At 38.3% G+C, this 13128-nt stretch overlaps 1 protein-coding gene across 1 annotated transcript in view; it reads right to left on the reverse strand.

Annotated features, from left to right (window-relative positions):
* Positions 1–13128, reverse strand: part of RNF144B (ring finger protein 144B) — a 599530-nt gene that overhangs the window by 5620 nt on the left and 580782 nt on the right. The window contains exon 17 of the mRNA XM_081247026.1: positions 228–309. The gene's annotated coding sequence lies outside the window, so the exon portion shown is untranslated. The remainder of the gene's footprint in view (positions 1–227; positions 310–13128) is intronic.

Consider the following 13128-nt stretch of genomic DNA (forward strand, 5'->3'; position numbering starts at 1 on the left):
ATGAAGGCGTATTTAATTGAACCAGTCATCGTGAATGCATTCAGCCTATGACTGACATGCCAAAGGGGACCACGCGCATGAGCACTGCGTGGTTATCTTCCGGTTTGCCACCGACCCCTTCAGCAGGCCTGAGAGGTACCTGGAGGAATGCACTCAAAGCAAGGCTCACAGTTCAGGGGCAACAGTTGGGAGGATGGTCGGGGGTTGCCAGCTACAGAATGACGTACCCAAGCAAGTAAAGACGAAGCCTCTTTTGGCAGATACAAATTCCAGTTGCTTCATCATCTTCATTTTGCAGCAAACACTCTGCTTAGAAAGGATGAAAGAAAATCATTTTAGTGAAGAATGCCTCTGACGCCACCTCAAATTGTCTATTAATCCTTACTACTTATAAATACATACACGAAACACACACACACACACACACACGTATACATACACACACATACATACAGAGCCAATATTTTAATTGGCAAAAAGCCCTTTCTGAAGCCAGAGTTGGCCCCTGAACGAGACTGTGATTTAGCAAAGTGTGACTTGCTGTCCTCTCACTTCTCTTAATGCCACCTTTCTTCTCCGTGTCTCATCTCAAAATGTCTCATTCCTGTTGTCTCTGACAGGTTTAAACTTCTTCCTGCTAATGTGCTTACTAATAACTAAGTACATATTTCAAAACTACTACCATATCTGAGGCCTTTTTACTGGTAGCGAAAGGGTCTTCAAAGGCTGAGAGTAATTCAATGTGAAATGTGAACTTGGTAACTGGGAATTAGAAAATAAATCTCATTATTTCTTGGTCTTCTCAGCAGTTTGGTGGCCAAGAGGAGTCTATTTTATATATCATTTTCTTCTGCCAAAATACATTATCCATAGATATTTTCAAAAATATGGGAGCTGGAAAAGATCTTAACAGTCATCTTAAACCATCTCCACATTTTATAGACTTAGAAACTGAGGCCCAGAGAGGCAAGAGAGTTATTGCCAGAGGTAATCCCCACCCATCATCAGATTCCCAGGATAGTAGTTTCTAGAAATCTTGTCTTGGTAAAACTAACATTGCTTAAGGGCCCTGAATTATTTAACTTAGAAAGTTAAATAATTTATCATATGTCATTTGGGAAGGCTGAAGAACTATGTCTAACTTAAGGACCCCCATGTTTGATGGCATATCCAAACTCAACCAGTTTATTTCTATCAACAGGTCAATGGTTGCTTAAAAGGAGTCTTTCAACTTAATCCTATGGAGCCACATAGCCCTTGATAAAATGATACTGAACACCTCTGTAGTGGAAAGAAGCAGTCTGCTCCAATCCTGTAGGTGAGAAAGCCTTTGTAAAATCTTTTTGGCTATTTGCTTCTAACACTATGGCTGACCAGGTGCTCTGAAGGCCTCCTTCTACTACAGTTTACACAGGACACAGTCTTCAAAACACTGTTGTTTGCATTTGAGTTGGTGGAGATTTTCAGATTCCTTCCTTAACCCCTGCCATGTAAATTAGAGTAGATAACTGGGGACAGTAATCAGGGGTCAGAAGGAACAGGCATGACCTGAGGATGGATCAGGATCATAGCACTGCTGCTGGGGACTGAGTCTTAGGCAAAAGCAAAGTAGGAAAGTTAAATCTAAAATTTTTGAACTGGCTGAAGGCTTTCAAGGTAAACAGAAGTTTCCAGCTATGGGCAACCAAAGCCACAGGCAGAAAGCACACCCACTCTGAAAGAAAGCCTTCTCAATTTTGAACCTACAAAATCTCACCAAAGAAATCAAGTAATGTGTTCATAATCAAAGATCATTAGCAAACAGGAGAACTGTATTAGTTACCTGTTGCTATATAACAAATTATCTTAAAACTTAGCTTTAAATGACAATAAACATTTATTCTATCCTTCAGTTTCTGAGGTTCAGGAACTTGAGGATCTGGAATTTGGGTCCTGGCTCAGGGTCTCTCAAAAAGTTGTGGTCAGGGCTTCCCTGGTGGCACAGTGGTTGAGAGTCTGCCTGCCGATGCAGGGGACACGGGTTCGTGCCCTAGTCTGGGAAGATCCCACGTGCCGTGGAGCGGCTGGGCCCGTGAGCCATGGCCGCTGAGCCTGCGCGTCCGGAGCCTGTGCTCCGCAATGGGAGAGGCCACAACAGTGAGAGGCCTGCGTACCGAAAAAAAAAAAAAAAAAAAAAAGTTGTGGTCATCTGAAAGCTTGACTGGGGCCGAGGATCCACTTCCAAAGGGACTCACTGACTTGGCCAGCATGTTGGTGTTGGTGTTGCTTGTTGGAGGCCTCAGTTCTCCTCCATGTGAGCCTCCCCCTGGGCCAGCTAAGTGTCCTCAAGACATGGTAACTGGTTTCCCCAGAATGCATGATCCAAGAGAAAGGTATTCAGGCAGAAGCTATTCTATTTATGTGCCAATCTTTGATGAAAACAAGGGCAAATTTACTTGTAATCTTGGGGCAGAAAAGGCTAACCATGAATGAAAAAAATAATAAGTTCAATTATATTAAAATTAAGAAATTCTGTTCATCAAAAGGCATCATAAAGAGAATGAAAAAAGATAAATAGCAAACTAGGAGATATTTGCAACTCACTTAAAAAGCAAAGTATTAGTATTCAGAACACATAAATGATATCTACAAATCAATAAGACAGAAAACCCAACAGAAAGCTAGGCAAAGACCACTAAGAAAAAGAAACAAGTGTGGACAATATATATGTAAAAAGGTTCTCAATCTAGTTAACAACCAAGGAAATAGAAATTACAACCATAATGAGACACAATTTTACACCTATTTAGTTGTCTCAAATCAGAAGATCTGACAATACCAAGTGTTGGAGAGGAAGTGAATCAACAAGAAAGTCAGGGGACCCTAGATTGTTACAATTACTTTGGAAAACAATTTGGCAATTTGTAATGAATATTCACACACCTGATCTCCACCCAACAGTTGTATTTCTAGGTCAGTGATTTTGATCCCTGGAGAATATTTGGCAATGTATGGAGACATTTTCGGTTGTCTCAACTGAAAGGCACTACTGGCATCTAGTGGGTAGAAGCCAGGGATGCTGCTAAACATCTTACAGTGCAAAGGACAGCTCTATACAATAAAGAATTATCTGGCCCCAAATGTCAATAGGGCCACCATCAAGGAACCCTGTCCTAGGTATATAGACAAGAGAAACTCCTGCACATATGTGCACCAGGAAATATAGAATATATTCAAAACAACTACCACAAACTAGAAGTAATACTTCCCTTTTGACAAGAGAATAAATAAATCAACTGTGAAATAGTTATTCAGTGAAATATACACGACTGAACTACAGCTATAGACAATGACGTGAGTGGATTTTAGTGATGTGATGCAAAGGGAAAAAGAGTAAATCTCATAAGAAGATATCCAATGTGATATATTAAATGTAATATTCAAAAACAAGAAAAACTTAAAAATCTGTTATTTAGGGATACCTATAAACATATGCTTAAACTACAAATATAGGCTAGGCAATGATAATATAAAATTCAAGGTACTAGTTACCTCTTGTGTAAGACAAAAGGAAAACTGGAGGGTGGGCGAAGATAAACAGAGGAACACTGTTGAACACTTGGATTGTATAATGGGTTCACAGTTGTTTATTACATTATCATACTTTATAACTTGCATATAGATATAGATATTTACATACATACATATATGTCATATATCATTTTGTACCAACTATTATATTAAAATGTAAATAAACTGAAAAAATTATTCAGGGCAGAAGTTGTAAGGATGGGTTATACAATATGACCACACGAGTAGCTTTGAAATTAGGGCAATAAGTGGTTAAGAATCCACCTGCCAATGCAGAGAACACAGGTTTGAGCCCTGGTCTGGGAAGATCCCACATGCTGCAGAGCAACTAAGCCCGTGCACCACAACTACTGAGCCTGCACACCACAGCTACTGAAGCTCGCGTGTCTAGAGCCCGTGCTCCACAACAAGAGAAGCCATTGCAATGAGAAGCCCATGTAACGCAACAAAGAGTAGCCCCCGTTCGCTGCAACTAGAGAAAGCCCGCGCGCAGCAATGAAGACCCAACACAGCCAAAAATAAATAAATTAATTTAAAAAAAATAAATTAGGGCAACAAACTCACTGTTTTTTTTTTGGACAGGAGATGCAAATACAAAAAAATTCAATATTTTTGTATTAAGAGTCAGGCTTAAAACGGAGTGTAATTTGCCCAATGTTTTCCTTCCTGGCAGTCGACTATAATACCAATCCCCACACAAATATTGTTGGCCTAAGCACCCCTTACTCTGAGATTTATTGGCAATAAACACAGGGCAAATAAAAGATAACATGAAAATTATAAGATAGTTTTCCTCTTTCTGTATAATGTGATCATACACTGGTAGGGGCATAATGACATAGTGTAACAAGAGGTGAGAAAGTAAATGATCTGTAGCTTTCCTTGTCCTCTAGGACAAGGGTGTCTTAGGGAAAACCCTGATTCATTTTAAAAATCAAATTTTCAAAACAGGGTACCTTTAAACCCTAGGTTGGAAAATTAAGGTAGCCCAAATAATCTGAAGTGCCATGACCACTTATTAGCTTTAAGCAAAATTATAAAGATTTCCTTCCTTTTTTATGTTTCTCTCATTTTATTCTAACCAGGTTTTACAAGTGCCAACCTGCCCCCTTGTTCCTGTTCTCAGCTGACTTTCAAATAATCCCTGCTAGAGTGTTAATTGAAAAGTAAGGTATTAACTGATTATAGCTTAGTATGATACCTCCTAGGATGATTTTCATTGTCACAGGGGACTCATAAATGTTGGTGTGGGGAGCAGGGAGTGAAGGCTAAGAGATGACCTTCAGGAAGCTATAGCTAACTCCAGCACCTGAAGAAGCAAATAAAGAATATTTGTTATGCAGCCTCCTAAAGGTTGGCAAAACCTTGCTTCAGGCCCTGTTTAAACATCCAGGCTCTGTCTACCACTTTTGGAACTGAGCTGCAATAAAACCTCTTACTTCCCTGACCCAAGAGGGAATATTTTATAAATTATAGTGTAGTGAATTATTTGGTCAACATTTAGACCTGAAATACCCTGAAGATGAGAAAGTTACAGAAAAAATAGATTTGGAGAAAGTACAAAGGCCAAAATTAATCAATAAAATGCTTAATAGTGTAAAGGGAAGAAACTTTAAGGGTCCAAGAATAAATGTCAAGAGTATTTCAACAAAACCCAGAAGGCTTGAAATTGAAGCTGTATAGAAAAGAAGGGGGGGTGGTGCAGATAGAGAAGACTACTGTGGAGAATACAAGTGTGTCTTATATCTTTATTTACAAAATAATTCTTCTACCACTTCCCAGCTTCACAGTACCTGATATTAGTAACTGCTCTGCCAGATAAGACATGGTATCAGCCTTGTATAAAAGAGGTATCCCTGAATCAGGATGTGTAAGCCAAAAGGAAACAGCTAGAATCAAGTCCAAATGTGCAGTCCTGGTTTTTAAACTTCATAATCATCTAATGGTATTTATATAAAATGAAGATTCTAGGACCCTAGCTGAGGTGATTCTGATTCAGCAGTCCTGCATCATGGCCCGGGAGTCTGCATTTTAGAGCACTCTAGGGGAGTCTAAAGCCTTCAGAGGGCCACAGTGAAACAGGCTTAAGGAAGCCGAACCTTGGAAATTAACAAGACAATTTAAAATTTATATGTTAATATACAAGGCCAATTATAGCCAAGACATTTTAGGAAAAAAACTCTACCAAAGTAAAAAGACTTACAGTACCAAGTTTGATTTATTATAAACTACAGTAATTATGACAGTGTGGTTCTGTCACAATACTCCAACAAACAGTGAAATATAATACGGAGTCTAGAAATAGATAGATGATAGACAGAAAAATCTATATATCTACTTGATTTACAATAAAGGTGACATGGTTGATTGAGCATTGTGAAAAGGATGATCTTTTCAACACATGGTTCTAAGTCAATATTACATCCGTATTGAAAGAAATAAATCTTGATCCCTATAACACACAATACACAAAATCAATTCCACAGTCTCCCCAAGGCTGTCAGTCTTTACCAGGTATACATTTCATCAGAAAGAAAAGGATCTAAAGTCTAATCAGATGTATATGTCTTTTAATAAGCCTTATTTTCATTTGTATTGAATTAGTGATTTAGGTAATCTTGTTTATTGAGAGTAAGATTAAATCTTTAAGTATATTTCGGAAATTTTATTTTCCTCTCTCCACTTTCCCCCGTTTCTTTCTCCTTCCTCCTTCCCTTCCTCCTTTACTTTACGCTCTCCCACCATCTACACTTTTATTCTTTTAACTACATGCATCAGATATCAGGGTAACAAATCAGCAGCTCTACATACCAAATCTGACCTATAGAACTATTTTAAAACAAATCATGTTTTTTTGTTTTTGTTTTTTTTACAAAAACCCTGTTGCCAACATGATTGTGAGATTTCACAGAAAATTTAATTATGGGACATCTCTTGAAAATTTGGGAGATCTAGCTACCCTTAGCCAGCAGTAGTCCAAGGCAACTGCCTACTGGATTTTATGCTTTAGACAGGGCAGCCCTCTCAGATTCACTTAATCCTCACTAGGCCTGCTTTACTAGTATATACGACCTGCCTGACTCCTGTAAGAATTTGTATTTAAGATCCCTGTTACCGTTAATGTTTGAATAAAATAGCTAGATGTAAAAACATGTTTCTAAAAAGTTATAGATACATAAATGTCAATATTGTTTTCTATTTATATACAGTTTTCAGTGTTCTACATATGGTAGCTAAAAAGATTTTTTCTTCTTCACCTTTAGTTTTTGGGCATAAATCCCTTCTTGTTTTCACAGGAACATTAGCTCAAATTTACAGATACTGTGTGCTACAGATAAAATTGTTGCATTTAAAACCATATGTCACACTGAACTGTTCAAGAGGCATCAAGCCTCTCTTTGTCGCAGATCTTTAAAGATATAATTTAATGCTCAGTTAAGATGGAAAAGAGCGTTAGGTTGGAATAGAAACCTATTTACTGTGGATGCATTTCACTAAATTATTTCACCAAATTACTAGGTAGAGAGACATTAATACAGTATGGTAAAAGACAACTTTTTCAATTTACATATGTCTTCCTCCATATTAATCAGCTGCTAGGGATTATAATTGTGAGAGCAGCTGGATAAATGAGGATACTCCAAAGAGTCTGCCTCTTGTTTATTTACACATTCATATTTACATTTTAAAGATTACAATAAGAAACTCAATTCAGAAAGTGGCTTTGATTCATTTAACACTTTATGGGAATTTTTGTTCTATTTCAGGCCACCATTATATTATGGCTATAGAAAGGCATAAAACTCTATTACTGTTTCATGGAGTCAAAAAAAGTCAACTTGAATTGTACAAAATAAGCAGTTCATATCTGTGAAAAGTCCTTCAGGAATAAGATGCATTTCACTATAACTATTTTCATTCCCATACACATAACTTGTATTTTTATTTTCAGACACAAAAGCATGTAATGGGAGTGAATGTTTTAAGAAAATATGACCCCGAGGGCCCTGTTCGCTTCAGAAGTACATCTCATACAAAACACGATTCAAATGACAACAAAACTGAATTCAGATCACAGCCTTACAAAATTAGCTTCATTCAGCAGTTACACACACACACACACAAGCATTTTTTTCCTATCAAATGACAGGTCAAAATATGGAAAATTGGAAGTGACCATAGAGTACATCAGTGAAAAAATGTAGCTTAGTGGTGACCAGAACCCCTACACTACTTAACCGACCTAAGTCCCGAAAACAGTGACACTAAAATTTTAATGTTCTAAATAAATTTTTACGACTGGAGTAAATAAAAAGAATGAATAGTCAGTCTGGGATACATACATACACAACCAGCCTAAGGCAATTTCTGACTTAGGAATGCCTGGACCACAAATCGCTGCCATCACCATTTTGACTCATCTCTTTTAGGACTGAGAACTCATCCCCAGCATCTCACTTCGCTGGGTCCTTTACACTCCCACTCCAGCCCATTTCCTCTCCTCCATCCTGTCCCAGTTGTTTATTTTGAGCTCTAGGGTCAAAAAAAAAATTATGACAACCCCTCCCCACACTCCCATCTCTGCCTCTTTCACTGTCCCAGTGTGCTGGGTGAGAAGGAAAAGAGGAGGTAGCCCTGAAAACGTGAAATGGGGATAGAAATCTAAAAAGGAAGGAAACTTTTATAAGCTTTTGACAGTCCATTATCATCCACAATTCCCTTCTTTCACATAAACTTCATTCTGAACCTGCTCTTCAAAGCCCTGCATCCTTAAACATATTTAAAGCCCTTCTCCAGCTAAATTTCCTCTGGCCAGAGCATCTATCTTGAAAAGTATTCTTCCAACTCAATAGCCTTTTGCCCTCCTCTAGCTCCAAAAAGGCCCCCATCAGTTAGTACTCCTCCTTCTAAATCTAGAAGTGCTTACCAAGTCTTCTGAATTTATAACCTTGCTCTTTTAATCTCCAGAATCCCAATCAATAAATACTTGACAAGTTTCAAACATAAAATGTCGTATGAAAATTTCTTCTTACATTGGTATGACAGTGAATCCCAAATAAAATTCCCAATAAACCAGTAGTCGAACATTCAACTTCCCTATTCTTGCTTCTGGGATATCAATGTTGCTGGGGGAATTTGTATAATGTTATAAAATGAGGACCCTATAAATTTACGGCTTTCAGTGTCATAGGACAGCTAAAGCTGCACAGCAAGCGTCTGACCTGACTTCAGTCTTCCTGTTCTCTCAAGCCCCTCTTTCAATATCTTTGCCATCAAACTTCAAGTGTAAGTGATATATGTGCGTGTATAGGTAGATAGATAGATAGGTGGATAATCTGAATCCAACCAGATGTCTTCTGTGTTCTTCAAATCTGTATCTCTCTTTCCTCTTTTCAAAATCAACATTGCCACTTGGGTCATATGCTCTTTATCACATTTCTATCTCCATAGAGACCACACAATTCTAATTTCTCCTATTCTATCATATACCTCTTTCTCTTTGCTGGTTCCTATTCTTCAGCTAATAGATACTGTGGTACAATAAAAGTATATATTTGGACTTTGACCCATGTTCCTAGCATAGAGCCCCCCAAACACTTGGAATTTCCTGAGTAATAGGAGTGTCTTTTGTTATTCATAACGAGGCCCTCTAGAACACACCTGAGTCTTTGCTAGCGTGGTGATTCAGGGTGGGTTTCCTAGACAGTCTCAGGATGGGGCTGATCACCAGAAAAACCAAACATGTGATTAGAGGGTGGGAACTCTCAGCCCCACCCCATCTTAAACTCTGGGGAGGGGAGTGAAGGGGAGTGGGGCTAGAGATTGGGTTATAAAATCTCCTGAACAATGGGATTCAAAGAGCTTCTGGATTGGTGAACACAGAAGTGGGAGGGTGGTGTGCCCAGAGAGGGCATGGAAGCTCTACCCCCAACCGCATCATACCTTGCCCTATGCATCTCTTCCATTTGGCTGTTCCTGAGTTGAATCCTTTGTAATAACCTGGTAAACTTAAATGTTTTCCTTCATTCTATGAGGCATTCTAGTGAATTATCAAATCTGAAGGGGTAGGGGGTACCATGGGGAACACGAATTTGTAACCAAGTTGAACAGAAGTGCATTTAGCTAGGGCAGTCTTGTGGGACTGATCCTTTAAACTTGTGGGACTGATCCTTTAAACTTGTGGAGGCTGATGTTAACTCCAGGTAGTGTCAGAAGAGGATTTAACTGTTGGCCATCCAATTGATGTAGAGAAACAGAGAAATATATTCTGGTATATTTCATCCCTAGCTAGCTCTCCTCAAGTCTTTCTCTTCTCTTTAACCATGTAACTTCTTGAAAGACAAGTCCACAATAGATATTAGCCATTCCTTTCTTCATCTCTTCTCTCCTCTCCGCCCCCCCTTACCTGCCCTTCTCTCTTCTGCTCTTCTCCCAATCTCTCTGTACACATCTGTATCCCCAGCAGTACCTACGACTTTCATCAAAGCTCCAAGCTTGTATTACCATCTGATAATTGGATATCTCCAACTAAAGATTTTATAGGCATCTCAAACTCAATATGTCTGAAACTAGATTTATTATCTCCCCTTTGCTAAAATATTCTTCTCTGCTACTTCGGAACCCAGTTAAAAGCATCATTTAGATTAATCACCCATAGTTTTCTCTCTCTGTTCTTCCTGTTCAATATGGACAAGAAGAGTTGCAAAGCACTGGGTTAGAGCTTAGCTATCCATTTAGCTAAGGATATCCAGCTAACCACAATGCTTCATTCATCAAACATTCAGGAATAACAGAAGTCAGTTTGCATTTGGGTGCTTCATTTGTGTCCCTTGTTGCATTATCTTCTTAATCAAGAAAGGGATCTATAATGGCTGTGGATTTCCCTTCTATTTGAAACTCATTTGTGTTCACATTCCCACTTCAGAAAAGAGGAGGGCAGTGCCAATTTTAATTAAAAATTTCAGGACATGAATTCCACAGAATGCTCTTCCTTAAAGATTATTTCCTAATTAATACACTGAGTATCTGTTATATTCATCTAAATGGGAACGGGATGAGAAACTGACATCATTTTTTAAAATCAGTTTTATTAAAGTATGATCCCCATGCAGTAAGCCACAGCTATTTAAAGTATATAGTTCAATGAGATTTGACAATTGTATACATCTGTGTAAAGACCTCCACAATCAAGGTATAGAACATTTCCATAAAACCAAAAGGTTTCCTTATATCCCTTTGTACCAAGGCTCCTCATCTTTCTTTAATATCAAGGAAAAAACTTATCTGACAGTCTTCTTTGCTGCTCTTACTTGAATTCTTTCACCTATCTTGGGCCTCAGTTGGGACAACTAAATTGGTTCAGCTTTATTCCATGTGGTCTACATTTGGTCTCATGGTGGTGGCAGTTTTCCAAGAAAGCAAATGAAATTATTGAAGGCTTCCTGGACTGGCACAAACTTCTGCTGCACTCTTTTGGCCAACACAAGTCATAGGGTCAGCCCATATTCAAGGGTTAGAGAAATAGACCCTACCTCTTGATGGGAGGAAATGCAAGTCATATTGCAAAGGGTTTGGATACAAAAAGCAGTGGAAATTTAGAGCCATTTTTACAATCCACCTACTACATATACTTTACCTATGCAAAATGATCTTATTTTAGGAAACTCACTAAGCTCAGAAAGATTACTGTGATCTGAAGTTTTCTCTCCTGAGCTTCACTAATCATGATGAGTCACTCTAGCATATGGGCAATGAGAACACTAGGAAATCTCATTAATCAGCCATCTATATCTGTCTCCTCTAGCCTCTGCCTATGACTATTTCCATCTCCTTTATTGTTATTTTTGCCAAATCTTGAAAATATGCCATAACCTATGATCAAGCAAATACTACTGAAATGAATACTAAAAGAAATACTAAATGAATAATAATAATAATGTGCTAAATGAAAGCTATCCTCAGTGCCTTGGTGAAATACTTTCATTGCACTTTGCACCATCACCCTTATAACATTTATCATATTTTTCCTTTCATTTTAGCTATTTATTTAATTGTATGATCCTTTACTATACCATACAGTTCTTGAGGTCCAAAATCATGTTCTTTTTACTTTGTGCCTCCTTCACAGCCCTTTATGGAAGAGTTGCACCACAGGATAAGTGGAATGAAAAATAGATTGATGCGTATATCCTGCAGCTGTTTTTCTAATGAGTAGGAAAAATGGATTTAATTGTAGTTTTAATCAATACTATAAATAATTGTTATTGGCTACCATTTATTAGGTTCTATGTCTAAATACTGCTCTAAAAATTCAACAAAAACGGTAAGTAACTATTCACTGTTGCCTTACATTTTAACTTCTATCTATATTACACATTTTCAGCTAATACCTGCCTAGTCAGGTAGAGGAACGAACAGGGCCCTGGAGACACAGAAACTTGATTCAAACATCTCACTGCTGCTTCTCAAATATGTTACTCAACCTGAGGTTCAGTCCCTACAAAATAGAGGTTTACCAATATTTAACTCATAATAAACAAAGTTAAAAGAAATAAGACATATGGAGGGTCTAACACATAGTAGGGACTTAACTCCATGTTTATTTAATTCTATTTCTCCTCTCTCTCTCAGAATACAGGTCTGTCTTACTGGCAAACACTGCAGAGCAGAAGTGGGTCCTTGTAATTTTACAGAAGTTAAAATTAAGTTTTTCCAAGTTAATCTTTGGAAAGATTAACTTGAGGGAGAATGGAGAGATTTGGCTGCTGTTTTTTTTTTTAACATCTTTATTGGAGTATATTTGCTTTACAGTGGTGTGTTAGTTTCTGCTTTATAACAAAGTGAATCAGCTATACATATACATATATCCCCATATCTCCTCCCTCTTGCATCTCCCTCCCACCCTCCCTATCCCACCCCTCTTGGTGGTCACACAGCACCGAGCTGATCTACCTGTGCTATGCGGCTGCTTACCACTAGCTATCTATTTTACATTTGGTAGTGTATATATGTCCATGCCACTCTCTCACTTCATCCCAGCTTGTGCGTCCCCCTCCCCAAGTCCTCAAGTCCACTCTCTACATCTGCATCATTATTCCTGTCCTGCCCCTAGGTTCTTCATAACTTTTTTTTTTTTTTTTTAGATTCCATATATATACTCCAGATCTTTTTCCACTTCACTCTAGTTTTTTGGAGAGAAGTCTTGTCAAGTATCTGAAGAGTTGAGGATCATGCTGGGATAATATTCCACCATCACAAAAGGGAGGGAACTGCTCTCCCCATACAGACTCAGAATTAGGGGCAGAGTCCTTTATAGGATGGATTAGGGGAGGTTTTATTCTTGCTTATTCCCTTTCCAGGAGGCTTAAGACCCATTGCTCAGGAGCACTTCGCTCATCTCCTTCTTTCTCTTGAAATCTTTACTCCTCTCTGTTTGGTAATTACAACTACTCTATCTTTGGGACTCACTCCTCAAACTTCCCACAGTCCCCAAATCTAGGTAACTAAAAGATACTTAGGAGTCTCAGAATTCATTTTACCAATAATGACACTTTTGGC

The sequence above is a fragment of the Mesoplodon bidens genome, assembly GCF_964165515.1.
Source record: "Mesoplodon bidens genome assembly, chromosome: 10".
NCBI classification, from domain to species: Eukaryota; Metazoa; Chordata; class Mammalia; order Artiodactyla; family Ziphiidae; genus Mesoplodon; species Mesoplodon bidens.